Source organism: Phalangium opilio, unplaced genomic scaffold (assembly GCF_054372755.1).
Source record: "Phalangium opilio isolate 3A_F unplaced genomic scaffold, DU_Popi_V2 ptg000094l_1, whole genome shotgun sequence".
NCBI classification, from domain to species: domain Eukaryota; kingdom Metazoa; phylum Arthropoda; class Arachnida; order Opiliones; family Phalangiidae; genus Phalangium; species Phalangium opilio.
The window spans coordinates 4,187,220-4,200,492 of NW_028324199.1; the positions used below are offsets into that span (position 1 = coordinate 4,187,220).

The 13,273-nt window shown below is 36.5% G+C and overlaps 1 long non-coding RNA gene across 4 annotated transcripts; it reads left to right on the forward strand.

Moving 5' to 3' along the window:
• Positions 1-6,928: 6,928 nt before the first annotated feature.
• On the forward strand, positions 6,929-8,446 carry LOC149639840 (uncharacterized). 4 transcript variants are annotated; one of them, XR_016372334.1, is made up of 5 exons: positions 6,940-7,055; positions 7,153-7,254; positions 7,332-7,479; positions 7,563-7,661; positions 7,767-8,446. It is a non-coding gene; the product is annotated as an uncharacterized LOC149639840 (long non-coding RNA). The 4 variants fall into 4 exon arrangements; XR_016372335.1 differs by having other exon boundaries at positions 6,929-7,274; XR_016372333.1 differs by having other exon boundaries at positions 6,930-7,254.
• Positions 8,447-13,273: the final 4,827 nt, after the last annotated feature.

Sequence of the window (13,273 nt, forward strand, 5' to 3'; positions counted from 1 at the left end):
CTGGAAAACCGTTTGAGCGGAGCTAAGATTTAAAGGTAGAGAGTGACCTTCCACTGAGGTTTCCAGGGAAGGTATTGTATGGAAACAATGTTATTTTTGGGAGGATTTAATGCAAAGAGTACGTTCTTCTCTTTGATCTTGTTTGAACTAATGTTTTTTAGATTAATTTTCAGCAAAAAATGGAACGATTAACAGATAATTATGGCTATTGGCGAAATCTCTATAAAAAACGCGTCATACATGAATTACTCTTGGGCTGGTGATTTAAATATCCTCTTGTGAGTGAAATATTTAATTCTATTGCACCTCTAGGGTGACGCGGAAGCAATAGTTATTATCATTCCAATATGGAAATACACCTTATTTTATAAGCCTATTTTTATATTTTTCAACCTTATATATTATAGTAATATTTTATTTGGGCAAATGTTTTGAATCAATGAATAAATAAATAAACAACATTATTTTGAATCAATAATACACATTGTTTCATATGCCTTGTTTTAAATTGTACAACATTTTTCTGTTTATCTTCAATGAATAAATAACAAATTTTTGGAAAATCACATGTTTCTTGTTATTTTATCACGTAATGGCACCCAATATTGTTATTGTTTACGCATTTAGATAAATTGAAATTCCTTTCTTATCAAAACAACCGTTGATAAAAACATTATTCTCCGAAGTTACATGCTTAAAATTATTATAGTACTTACCTTCATCTTTGTTTTGCATCAACGAATAATTAGTTTTGACTCAATTTATGCAGAGTTAAATCCCGGTATTCGAGCGGAGATCATATATAACCATAAGTTTATAAGATATGTTCCATAAGTATGTCACTACCCATACTTCTTAATGTTAGAGGCTTAATGAGAGCTAGTTCAAGAACGACGTGAGAATTGACTACACTCGGTTTTGCAGTCCATCCTCCTATTTAGTCTGTACTAAGCCTTTGACAGCGCCTCACTAGGCGTCGCTTTACGAGAATCTATGACGTTTCACCTACGTCACTTCATGACAAGCTCTCATTAACGAGTGGCACACTTATGGAACATACCTTATAAACTTATGATATAACCATAAGTAACATAATAAATATTGTCTTCACATTTTGAAGATGAAATCCGCACCGACAAAATATTAATTTAAAAATAATTTTAGAGATAATTTCTCTATAGTCATATTTAACGGAAAATATTATTCCAGCTATTTAATTTAATCTGACACTATGAATATTTTATAATACCAGAAGTAATATAAGGGACTAGAAATAAAGTGCTGTAGCATTGGTAATAGATCCTGGCACTAGTGAAGAAATTTGAGGAATTTATGCCACTTCCATCGTGCATACACTAGAGAGGAAAAAATTGGTTTAGTTCCAAAAAACATTCCTACCCCCTTCCCCTCAACCTAAAGCCGCGGAACACGGACGTGGGTGCTTGAATCTAGTTCGGCCGTCTACCACCGCGAGTATCTCATGTTTTGTAGGGAAAACCGCTACCAGAGGGCCAACCGTTGGTATGTGAAGAATTTGGATACCTAGATACTTTTAGTCCCTTATTTTACTTCTGATAATACAAATAAACACTGTCTTTTCTATTTAAGAAATTCATTATCAAATAGGTTACCAAACAATATTTGATGGAAAACGATTTAAAACGATTAAATATCTTTTATAATTTCAATTTCAGGTGTTCGATAGGACTGTTCACGAGAAGCCGAGCTAGCTCGATTAATACAGGGTGATTCTAAAATGGTGGTATAACCGAACTACTGCGGGTTCTATGAGCGATTTTAAGTCGAAAATGTTCTATGGCATTTTGTCATCCAGGCCACCGTTTAAAAGTTATGATAAGGATCATTTACGGATGACCCTTTAAAATTAATTAAATTAATCAAAAGCCCAGCGAGTTGAATACATTTTTAAGGGGACTCACGTGTTTAGTAATCGCGCGCGCGATTTACTTCCCCGTGAACTCCATAAAGAAGTCCTCCACCAATGTAAGCTTGAAAATGGGCTCAAATGGGAAGATTCATGCCGAATTGAGAAAAACCTAACCCAATGGGGAAATGCATTGAAAATTTAATAAAAAAGGACCAAATGGGAAGATTCTTGCCGGATTGAGAAAAACCTAACAAACAATCAACAAAGGTTTAATGTTTTATTTCCACTCTCTTCTGAGAATCGCAAAAAGTAGTGAAGCTTTTCAAGCTTTTTGTTTAAAGCGGATCAAAACTTAATTTTAACAATTTGATCGTCAATGGAGTAAGAAGTTACGGAAAACATGGGCTCTACTGCAATGTAACGTAAAAATTGTAAAGTCAGAAGCCAAATTAAGAAATCAACTAAATGTCAGTTTTTGGCGGTGAAGCGTGTTTTGCGTCTTGCAATGAGAGTCCGACTAGATGTTCTGACATTCGATTCTCAAAACTTGATGAATCGCTGGCTTTGGTTTGCTTTCGTGGCCGGACTTAAAAAACTAACTGTAAAGTCAGTTGGAATTTGGAAGGGTATTAAAGCTGCTTTTATTGTGTTTTTGAGCTAAGCCTTGGTTTTCTTGAAATTTCAAACTGATATTCGCCGTCGCGCGCCAACATTTAAAAATTTTGTAATGGCACGTGCAGCCTTTTATTGTGCTAAAGTCTCGTGACTACGATCTTCCCAACAATTCTTAAGCTGGGCTTTTGTTTTCGAATTTAATTAATTTTAAGGGGTCATCCGTAAATGATCCTTATCATAACTTTTAAACGGTGGCCTGGATGACAAAATGCCATAGAACATTTTCGACTTAAAATCGCTCATAGAACCCATCAAACTGCTTACACCAACGTCAAACTTGAGAACGACTATAAATGCCATCCCATGTTTAGGAATGTAGTGGTTCAATAAAACCCGCTCGGTAAAATATGCTCAAGGTTAGAGACGAGAAATTTTTTCCACGCATTATTTCATGTAAAATTACAACGGAATGCTATTGGTGGAGAGAATAAAGACTAAAAGGAAAGCACTATATCAGTGACTAAGCTCGCGAGCCGGCTCGCGAGTCGTAGTGGCTCGATACCTGTCGGCTAGGCTCGGCTCGACCATAAAAAAGCTCGCTCGTTTATTAATCGAGCCGCAAAAGTGGCGGCTCGGCTCGAACTCGGCTCGAGCTCGTGAACAGTCCTATAATATTAAATGAAACGTTCAGGAAAGTATACCTGAATAAGTCTAAATTACAACACATTGTCTACAAGTATGATCGAAAAACTGATAACATAATTTAGGTAAGAGTAATATTTGAACCAATTCCCGATTCAATGGATCTTAAGTTATCTCTAATTATTTCATAAATGAAAATTTGATTAATTTTTAAGAATAAAAGCTGACGACTTCGTCAATGATGATATCTGTAATAGGATAAGAAATGGGTATCAATTTTGAGGTCCCAATTTCGCATCTCTACTGCTAATCTTTACAAGCTTTCAAAGGCGTGCGACAGAGATCTTACAACTTTCAAAAGTCCTGAGATCTTGTCAACACGCCTACTTCTCCGAGTGGTAATGCTATCCTTGTGATATCTAACGACCAGAGAAGTGCTTCGCATTCCCCTCCTTTTACCTTCCTTCTCATAAAAAATATCATTTCAACACATCAGTACAATGACGGTTTGTCATTGCTGAAAAAATACAATGCAACTTCTAATAGGTAAGCTATGATTGCTGCAATGTTTTCGAAGACTAGAATCCATGTCATTCCTGCAATGTCCCGAAATTGGATTGGTTTTTCTTCCGTTGGAGGTGGATGCCAAAGTATAGCACTCACGATGTTCTCTTCGAGGCGCTTATAAGGCTTCAGGTATTGCGTTTCGAAATTGGCCAAAACCCTGAAAGAAACGTTTTAAACTTTTTAAAACTTGTCAGGTAACTACTATATTCAATTTGTTTAATGTGTCTTAAACTGATCGTAAAAATTTTGATTCGACCAATTGGTCTAAGTTCATTCCATATCAATTGGAACTATCACGGTCAGCTTATAAAATAGCTTAAGAAATCGATAGTTAGAACTTACAGACGGTTAAAATTTTCGGTTAATCGAGGACAAACTGAGAAGTTGTACGAATACATCCAAACTAAGAAGTCTTCAGAAACGGGTTTAGAGAACTGCAGTTTCGGGATAGCCATGTATTCTTCTTTACTTGGCACTAGCAAGCCCAGTAACATCATGATACAGAACTCGTTCATGAACAATATTTCTTTGTTTGTCATGAACTTGATATCTATCAGCTCTGAGGGATTGTCGTAGTATTTCTTTACCATATCGTTGTACACTTTTCGAAAGATTTCGCTGTGGTTAGCCTTTAAAGCAGAGATATCATACTTTTAGAAAACTTTAAGCTTCACTATTATAAATTTTACAACATCTATAATAATTTTAATAAATACTCCTTTACGGAAGGTTTTTCAATATACATTTTAATAACATGATCATCAGGTTTATAAATGACAGTAATAATTACCTTAATACCAATCAGCCTGTCTTCGACGCTGTTCTTCAAAAGTCTTACAACGTACGGTCCCCCCTGCAGCAGATCTTCAATGTCAACGAACTTTTGGTAAACCACGTTGCAGAATTTGGAGTTCATGACAGGTCCCAGTTGCAAATTTATGATGTTAACGGCGAGCAACCAAAATAGACTTATGACCCTGACGTTTTTCACAACCAAATGTAGCGGCAACGCTGTTGTATAAAGTTTAATGAAATAAAATGTATAGCTCATGCGAAATAGACTAAGTTCTGGAAGGCAGTGAAAAATCAGCGACAAATTTACCCTCATTGTCATTTATTCTGCCTTCTAGCTTTACTTTCTGCATGACAGCTCGTACTCGAATTCAATGACACAACACTTACTAATACTTAACATTGCATTTTCATACACCTAAGCTCTGCTTATTTTATCATAAGCTCTTCAAATTTACTGCAGTACCTAATATCAACAAGTAATTTGTTTCATGCTCAACAACATTTTTTTGGACGTAAAAAACAGAACCTAAGCAAAGGCTCGCATAATCAATATACAAAGCAGAGTCTTTGCCTCAAAACTTAATCATTTAATTTTCTGTGATAATACTGTTTTCACAAAATCTTTCACACAATATTATACTTACGTTCCAGGAAAGACAGAAAGAAGTCGTCCCACAATGATAAGAAAAGTTCCTTCACAATCTCAACCCAGGCTATAGATGAATGTCTTCTATTCATTAGAATTCCCACTGTCGAAATAATCGACGTTGCAAGCAGAGAAATAACGAAGAAACTAATAACCTGCAAGAAATGTTTTAAGAACGTATGAGAAGCAGCACTATACAATGAATTAATTGTAATACAATCAGATTTTGGCCGCATCGTAAAGTGGCCTATTATTATTATTATTATTATTATTGTTGTTGTTGAGGAGGGTACGCGCCCTAGCACCGATGCCAAAGGCATATTGTGCATCCTCGTATTCAGGCCTTGAAAAGGCCCGTAGCAGCAGCGTATCGAAGAATTCGCTCCACCGTAATAGAGGAGACCCGCGAGGGTTCCAAAGTGTGCGAATCAAAATATTCTAGTCTAAGCGAGGCGAAGCAGTCGCACTCGCAAAGTACGTGAGCGGATGTTTCTTCCTTCTCCTGACACGACCTACAGAGAGGGTCGTCGGCAAAACCCATCAGATGGAGGTGCCTATTAAGCCGACAGTGCCCGGTCAGAAGACCAGTGGCCAGCCTAATATCCCATCTGCTGAGCGAAATTAGGTCTCTGGCACGAGACCTGCAGGGACCATTGACTAACAGTTTTGTCTGTCTCTGGCCCTCCATGTTATGCCAGAGCTGGTTTTGTATGACAGTCAACCTGTCATGCAGACACCGTTTGACGTGCCTGTAGGGGATGGGGACGGCCGGCTCCGGCCCCAAGAGCTTGGCCTCCGCGCCCCTTTTCGCAAATCTATCGGCTTGCTCATTGCCATGATATTCTGAGAGAGCGGTAGCTCTCTTAGATAAGACTTCATACTGCCCTTAATGTATAAGGGTGGTTTTTTGATTGGATGGCACTTTTTTTGTATTAAGTTTACTGTTTTGAAAAACTTCCACAGAACTACAATTCGGGCCCTAAATATGTGGTTAAAATTTCAAAAAGATCCATCCATTAGTTTTTCTTATAAAAAATAAAGTTGCTAAGGGTGGTTTTCATTTCCATAAAATTCATCACACCTTTTGTTGAAAAACCGGAATTTTTCCCATAGAAATAACATGGGAAATTTTCTGAAAAAAACGATCCGGTGGCTCCGATATTAGAAAAACTATACGTTTGTTAGTTTTAGGAACGGTCTTAAATGAAAGGTACAACATTTTTCATTCCGCTAAGCGATTTTCATGGAAAATAATTAAGTTTAAGTATTAATTTTGATAACATTTAGAACATAACTCGATTTGCGATTTTATATCATGGATACACTAATTTACTAGAAAATATCAGCGCGATTAAAATTGGCCTTTTTTAACGCTTAGTTGCCTCATAATAATTTGAGAGTTTCTTCATAATGCTTTATGGATGAAATGGCCTATAGAGAGCGCAATAAGACGGCTTTAATAATGCCGCGCAGCCGCCGTGAGTCCCGTGACGTTGAAACGGCGATAGTCGGCGACGCCATCAAATACTCGAGTCTAAATCGTCGCCTTAAATAGCGTTTATGAACTTTGTGAAGCTTTGGGATAGTAATTTGGTCTAATTTTAGTATTTTTAGTTGCTAAAACTTAATATTATTTAAATATTAAACGCTTAAGGTAAGAATTATCATTAAATTTGAAAATTATTGTAAATTAATCTATTTCATTTCACTAAGCCTTGGTCAAAACAATTTCAGTTAGTAGCAAGCACGGTGCTTATTATTACCCAGGTTTCCTCATATCCTCTGTTCTTAACTTCGAAGTCGTAATTATGCTATGATTTTATGCTTTGTTTATCTCTTTAACATGGGTAACAGTAGCGCTAGTTAATTCTGGATACCGTTATCTAATTTGCTCAAATCAGGGTAAAAACCAATGTAGTCCGTTACCGCTATTTCCATATCTCCATTGTATTAATTAAAAAATAGCATTTCTACCCAAATAATTGAAATATTTAATTAGGTAATACTTTATGGAAGGCCACGCTTACTGCAGAACAACCAACGTAACATCTTTGTTTACATTGTAAACTATTAAACACAAGAAATAGCACTGCCTTTAACGGTGATTTTCCAATGAAATAAGTAATGACTGCACACCTTATTTTGTTAGCTAATAGTCCTCATTTATTATAATTTTAGCTCAAAGTGCTATAATTGACACGCTTTTAACAAGTTTTATTAATTGTGGTAATATAAATGTTCGTTTGATGGATGAAGCTCAGTTTGTTACGATGCCACTTTACGTGAGCCAACCAACAAACAATGGCTTCTAACTAAATAGACTATTGTGAGTAAATCAATTAAAGTAAATAATTTCCTAGAATGCTAAAAGTATTTTTCTTTTATTTCAACATAAAATACTTGCATCAGTTTGGGGGAGAAAATTGACCTTTAGCGTTAACATAGTTTTCTGAACATCGAATAATGGGATGTTGAAATCAGTATTTAATGCCCAACATTTGTTATTAGGTAAAAATTGAATTATAATTAAATTGTTTGCGTGTCCAGTCACTGTTTATAACTCAGTTTTAAAAAAACCAATGTTCCTACTGTTGTAAAATTATTGATTTCCAGAAAAACTGTTTATTTTGCCAAGGTTTGCGGGGAAATAAACTACTCCATTACAGGACCATCTAGTGCCGTCGGGTTAAATTAACCCTAACAGATATTTTGCTTTGATATGTGTGGAAATTAATTATGTGGACAAAATTGTTAACGCAAATTTATAAATAATTTATTAATTTATTCTGAAAATATTGGGAAAAAATGTTTTTTAGATGCAAATGTACGTTACCTGACCTTACCAAAAATCTCATTTCAACACAACTGTAACCGTATAGATTGAATTTGAGGTTGCGTTTTTTAAAGACGTTTATAACACTATTTTGCTTAATTAAATGGTATTAATTTTGGTTTATGTCAAATAAGTACCACAGCTAAGTCGCATAGAAGTAATAAACATTAAGTCAGCAATCAACCGTAGAGTTCTACTCTACAAGGGTTTGTTGCAAGTTTGATGAACTCAGTGCTACCACCCGGGATCAAACCAAATAAATTAATTTTATTTTAAATAGAATTTTAACATATTAAATAGAATTTTAACGGCACTTAAAAAACACATTAAATCTTGAAAATTCCCCCCCGCTTTGTATGAATTAAAAAATGGCATGCAGATAGACAAGATTTAAATGATAAATAAAAAGTGATATTTGGATTTTAATGATTTTCGCAAAATGTTTTATTTATTATTTTTAGGGAATGAAATAATTGATTTTTACAAAATGAAATTATGATTTTTACAAAATGAAATTATGATTTTTAAAAAATGAAATATTTATTATTTTTAGGTAATGAAGTTATGAAATATAGTTTAGGGACTAGACTTTGGATAGAAAAAGGCCGGGTGTTTAGAATTAACTCTAAATTGGCTCTAACTTGTTATAATATTTAAACGACACATATAGGGCAAATAATTAACTCCATGCCTCGGACGACAGCCTATTCTGTATATACTCTGTTACAACATCGGTTGTCAGCAACCGCAAAGCTTGGTCTCTATGTAACGTAGCTTTGTACGTGCTGTCAAGAGACGAAAACCTTCAGGATCTTCAGGATCCGCGAGTATCTTTAGCTCGAGTGCACGGACCTCTAGGTCTTAGTTTCAAATACGTGCAGTAGGCTGTGGCAATTTTACACGTATTTGAGGCTAATAGCGTTTTCCTTTGGGTCCTCGCGGAGCGCTCCCAAGGAGCAATAAAAATGGTAGTAGTAGTTTTCAGCTTCGTTAAAGACTGTTTTGAAGAATAGGATCTCCAAGTTTTATTCCTCCATGGGAGCGCTCCGCGAGGACCCAAAGGAAAACTCTATAAGGCCTAGAGGGCCGTGCACTCGAGCTAAAAAACTCGCGGATATTTTAAATTCTGAAGATCCTGAAGTTTTTTGTCTCTTGAAAGCACGTACAAAGCTACGTTACATAGAGACCAAGCTTTGCGGTTGCTGACAACCGATGTTGTAACAGAGTATATACAGAATACACCACTTTGACATTACCTAGGGCGCCACAGCGGGCTACTGCGAACTAGTACTTATTAAAGTGTTAGTGACATAATTTTCGTCACCCACAAACTTAAAATGCTAAAAAAATCCTTGAAAAATCTAGTTTATTATGATATGTTTACTTTTGTATTTGGTTTCGTAGAAATTTGTAAAATTGCAATCAAAGTTTAGTGTTTGGAAAAGGCCTAGTTAAAATTTTGTTTCGCTTAATGACGTAGTAAGGAGAAACTTTCACTCTAGATGTCGCTCACGTGACGCCTATAAGTGTCTCAGCGCCGGGTTAAGCCTATTTTATTCAGATTCGCGCGGCATTAGTAGACTCGGGAGTCTCGGGCGCGCGCGCTTGGCTTTTCCGCGAGATGCCGTGAGTGACGTAGCAAGGAGAAAACCCGCCAAAAATCTTCTCCGCAAATTTGCTTTTGCCCCCCAAATTTCAAGTTTTCAAAGTGTTTTTCTGTGTTTTCCTTCATATTTAAATATTAATCAAGCATATTTTTGGAATCAGAAGAGTTTAAACTCTCAAAAAAGTAAGGTTTTCTTTAGATTTGAGATAATTTTTAAATCACGTCGCTATTCCTTTAAGATGGGCAGGGAAAAACCGCGTGGGGTTGCGCTTTTGCTAGTAGGGGTAACAAAGAGCAGTTTCCAGTCTTTCCCCTTGAGGCGCTTCGAGCGCGGGGCATCGGGCATGCGCACAACAGAATGTCGAAGTGGTGTATTAGCTGTCGTTCGAGATAGGGAGTTGCCTATTCTATAGCGTGAAAACTAATTTCCTCACGCGCATTCTTTATCCATGGTCACACTAACAGCTTCTAAAAAAAGGATCCCGTACCTTTGAGAGCAGGGCAATCCCTTATAAAATGCCCTGGTTTTTTACACGAGTAACACACTCGCGGACGCCTCCCCCCACGTTTTTCAACACCTCCTCGACCACCACGACCTCCTCGACCGCCGCGACCGCCTTTACCACCTCGACCGCCGCGTCCACCTCGAATTCCATTGTTTGTTACATAAACGTTACCGCCTATCTTCCAGTTGTCCATTTTCTAAGCCTTGGCCGGTTAACAAGGAATTAAAAAAATCACAATTTAACAACAAAAAGTGCTCCCTATCAATTTTCAAACTAGATCATATAAATAAACTTTTAAGTTGTTAAATATATGACTTAGCTTAAAAACAAATTAAAAACAAAATAATTCTTAAATAAATTTTGGCATAGAACTCACTTTCGTTCCTTAAAATTTGAATGTTGAGACACTGACTATAGCCCACTCGATCACGCACTCCACCGTCGTGGAGCGCGTGATCGAGTGGGCTAAGCACTGATAGTGTTAAATAAAAGAGAGGAATAATAATAATAATTAAAAATTTAAATATTTGTGTGAATGCTGAGCTCCATAAAGGAGCCGCCCTGTGTTTTTAAAACTATTATGGGACATTTTAAAATTTTATTGGACAATGTCCAGTGTCCTGTGCTTATTTCCGGCCCAGCCTATAAATGTTCTTGTGCTTATTTTCGGTCCTGTACACAACTTAGACTTTTTAACTAAGCCTTTTTTATGTTAAGCGCCACGTTTTCGGGCGCCTTTCGGTGTTTTGGTACGTATTCTCCAACACATTTTCCTCTGCTACTACTAAGACTTACAATTAATTTCATTTCTAATTAATCTTTTAAGGGTTAATAGCTGCTTTTATTAGTCCCATTACTTTACAACGTCTGTATTAAATTATTTACATTTTTTCCCTTGTTTGATTTTTACTCTTTTTTTTCCCTTCACGTTAAGCCTATTACTTTTTATTACATTTCACTGTATGTTGTTTTTATTTAAGAGTGTATATAATTGTACTTCTTTGTGGTTCCAAAGTGTTCTTTGTGCAACGCTTTATTGGATAGCTTTGTGGTTCCAAAGTGTTCTTTGTGCAACGCTTTATTGGATAGCTTTGTGGTTCCAAAGCGTTCTTTGTGCAACGCTATATTGGATTTCTTTCCGGATAGCTTTGTGGTTCCAAAGCGTTCTTTGTGCAACGCTATATTGGATTTCTTTCCGGATCAAAGTTGTTCTTTGTGCAATAGCTAATTCGGGTTCTTTGCAAACACAAGTTGAAAATTGCTGTGTGGAATTAAGAACTGTTTCAAAAATACAGAACTGTGTTATATTTCTTTACGAATATTCGAAATGGTTTCTCGAAAACAGCAAAAGAAAATATATATGCGCTTAGTAATGCAAAAAAGAAGAGCGGAAGCCAAGTTAAAATCGCAAGTTCAGAGTAAATCATTGAAAGATGATAAAACTAACAAACTTAAGTGTAAACGGTACTATCTTAAAAACAAGGCGTTGTTTAAGAGAAACTATGTGGAGCGTAAATCTCTACTTGAGACAGGGAAAAAACCTAAGAGAACTATGCCGCCAGGTGGAGACGCTAATTTGCGCTCAAAAAATAGAAAACCAAACAAACGGGATAAATTTGTCTTTGCGAAAAGACTCCTTAATGCGGGGATTTTCAAGACGAAAAACAAGAAATTTATAGCCGAAAGTTACAAACGGTTTTTAGTCACACGTTTAACTGAAAGGCTGGCAGTATTGAAGTCTTTTGACGGTGAGACTAGTAAAAGATGCACCAAATTTGTCTCTTACAAGCTAAAATGTCAATTGTTAGCTGGTAAAATATTGCATTTGAAAAGGCAAATGTATTCGGGATACCACGCCCAACTATCAGGGATGGTTAGCGAATTTAAGGATTTTGTCAAAAAAATCAAAGAAATTGGGCCAGTCACTTGTGACAATTTGACGGAAGTTGTGGGTGGGAAAAGGCTTCACAGTAGCCTAAAAGAAGCCTATTTTCATGAAATTACCTATTATGCAATTGGGAATAATGGCAGAATATTGAAAAATGACGAAGAGTCACGCTATACCAAAATTTTTCAATTGAATTCTGATGGTAGTGTACGAAAGGTTCTGAGAGACCGTGCTTCCAATTCAACTAAAGAACTGTTTGTTGATGAAATGGGAAATTTCGTTGAAATAAGAAACAATGACAAAACTCATGTCATTGAACGAGTCTTACAAATTAATGAGTCGGGGGTTGTTACGAATCTTTTCAAAATTGTTGAGAATGAGGAGAACAACCCCAAAGCAAATTTAGTGATCAACGAAGATGGGTTCATTGAAACCCAACCCAAAACAATTTATTGGGAATGCAGTCATATTTGCAAAGTTAGAAATCAAGCCATTTCAAAAGTACTAGCTTTTGTAAACACAGTTGCGACTGCCAATGAAAAATCTTTGACTAAAATTTTTGAGACAGATTTGGACCTTTGCGAATTAAGAAAACAATTTTGCGCAAAATCAAACGTGTCTATACCACCAGATGGGGACGAAATAGTCGTGAAAATAGTTCCGTTTCTAGGACACACTGCTTACTGCGCTGATACCGAAGAGTGCCAAAGTCATTTGCTTTCTTTCGCTGAACTCGCTCCTCATTATTCGGGAATTAGAAGTATTCTGAATAAGATGTATCAAGTCAAAGCCTTGCTCAACGCGTTAACTAAAATTTCAACTGAAATTGAACGTGGTGATTACGATTCTCTGACAAAAGTCATGGCGGAATTGAGAAAAATCCTTGTCACACGTGGAAAAAATTTTAATAGGGAACAAAACGATGCTCCTACAGGAAGCGTTAACGCTCCTCGGCCGAGTCTCGATGAAAGTGAAATCTTGAGTCTTTACGAGAATCAATTCGCTCGGGCAATGCTAAACACCAACGAGTTTCACGACACGCCCTGCGACTGCTGTTTAAGATTACTGAAAAAATCTGATTTAAGAGCAGTAGAAAAACTGGTAAACAGAGCTGTTTTTGAGAACGAGGCCTATCTGATTTTAAGAGCTGGTTGGATAATGAATAATTCCGACACGAGAGAAGCGGACATGCTTCTATGTCGTTACTGCGCCACGGATTTGGGAAAGGGTAAAGTTCCCATTAGATGTTTTCTGAACAACTTGGCGGTTGACAATCCTCCGACAGAT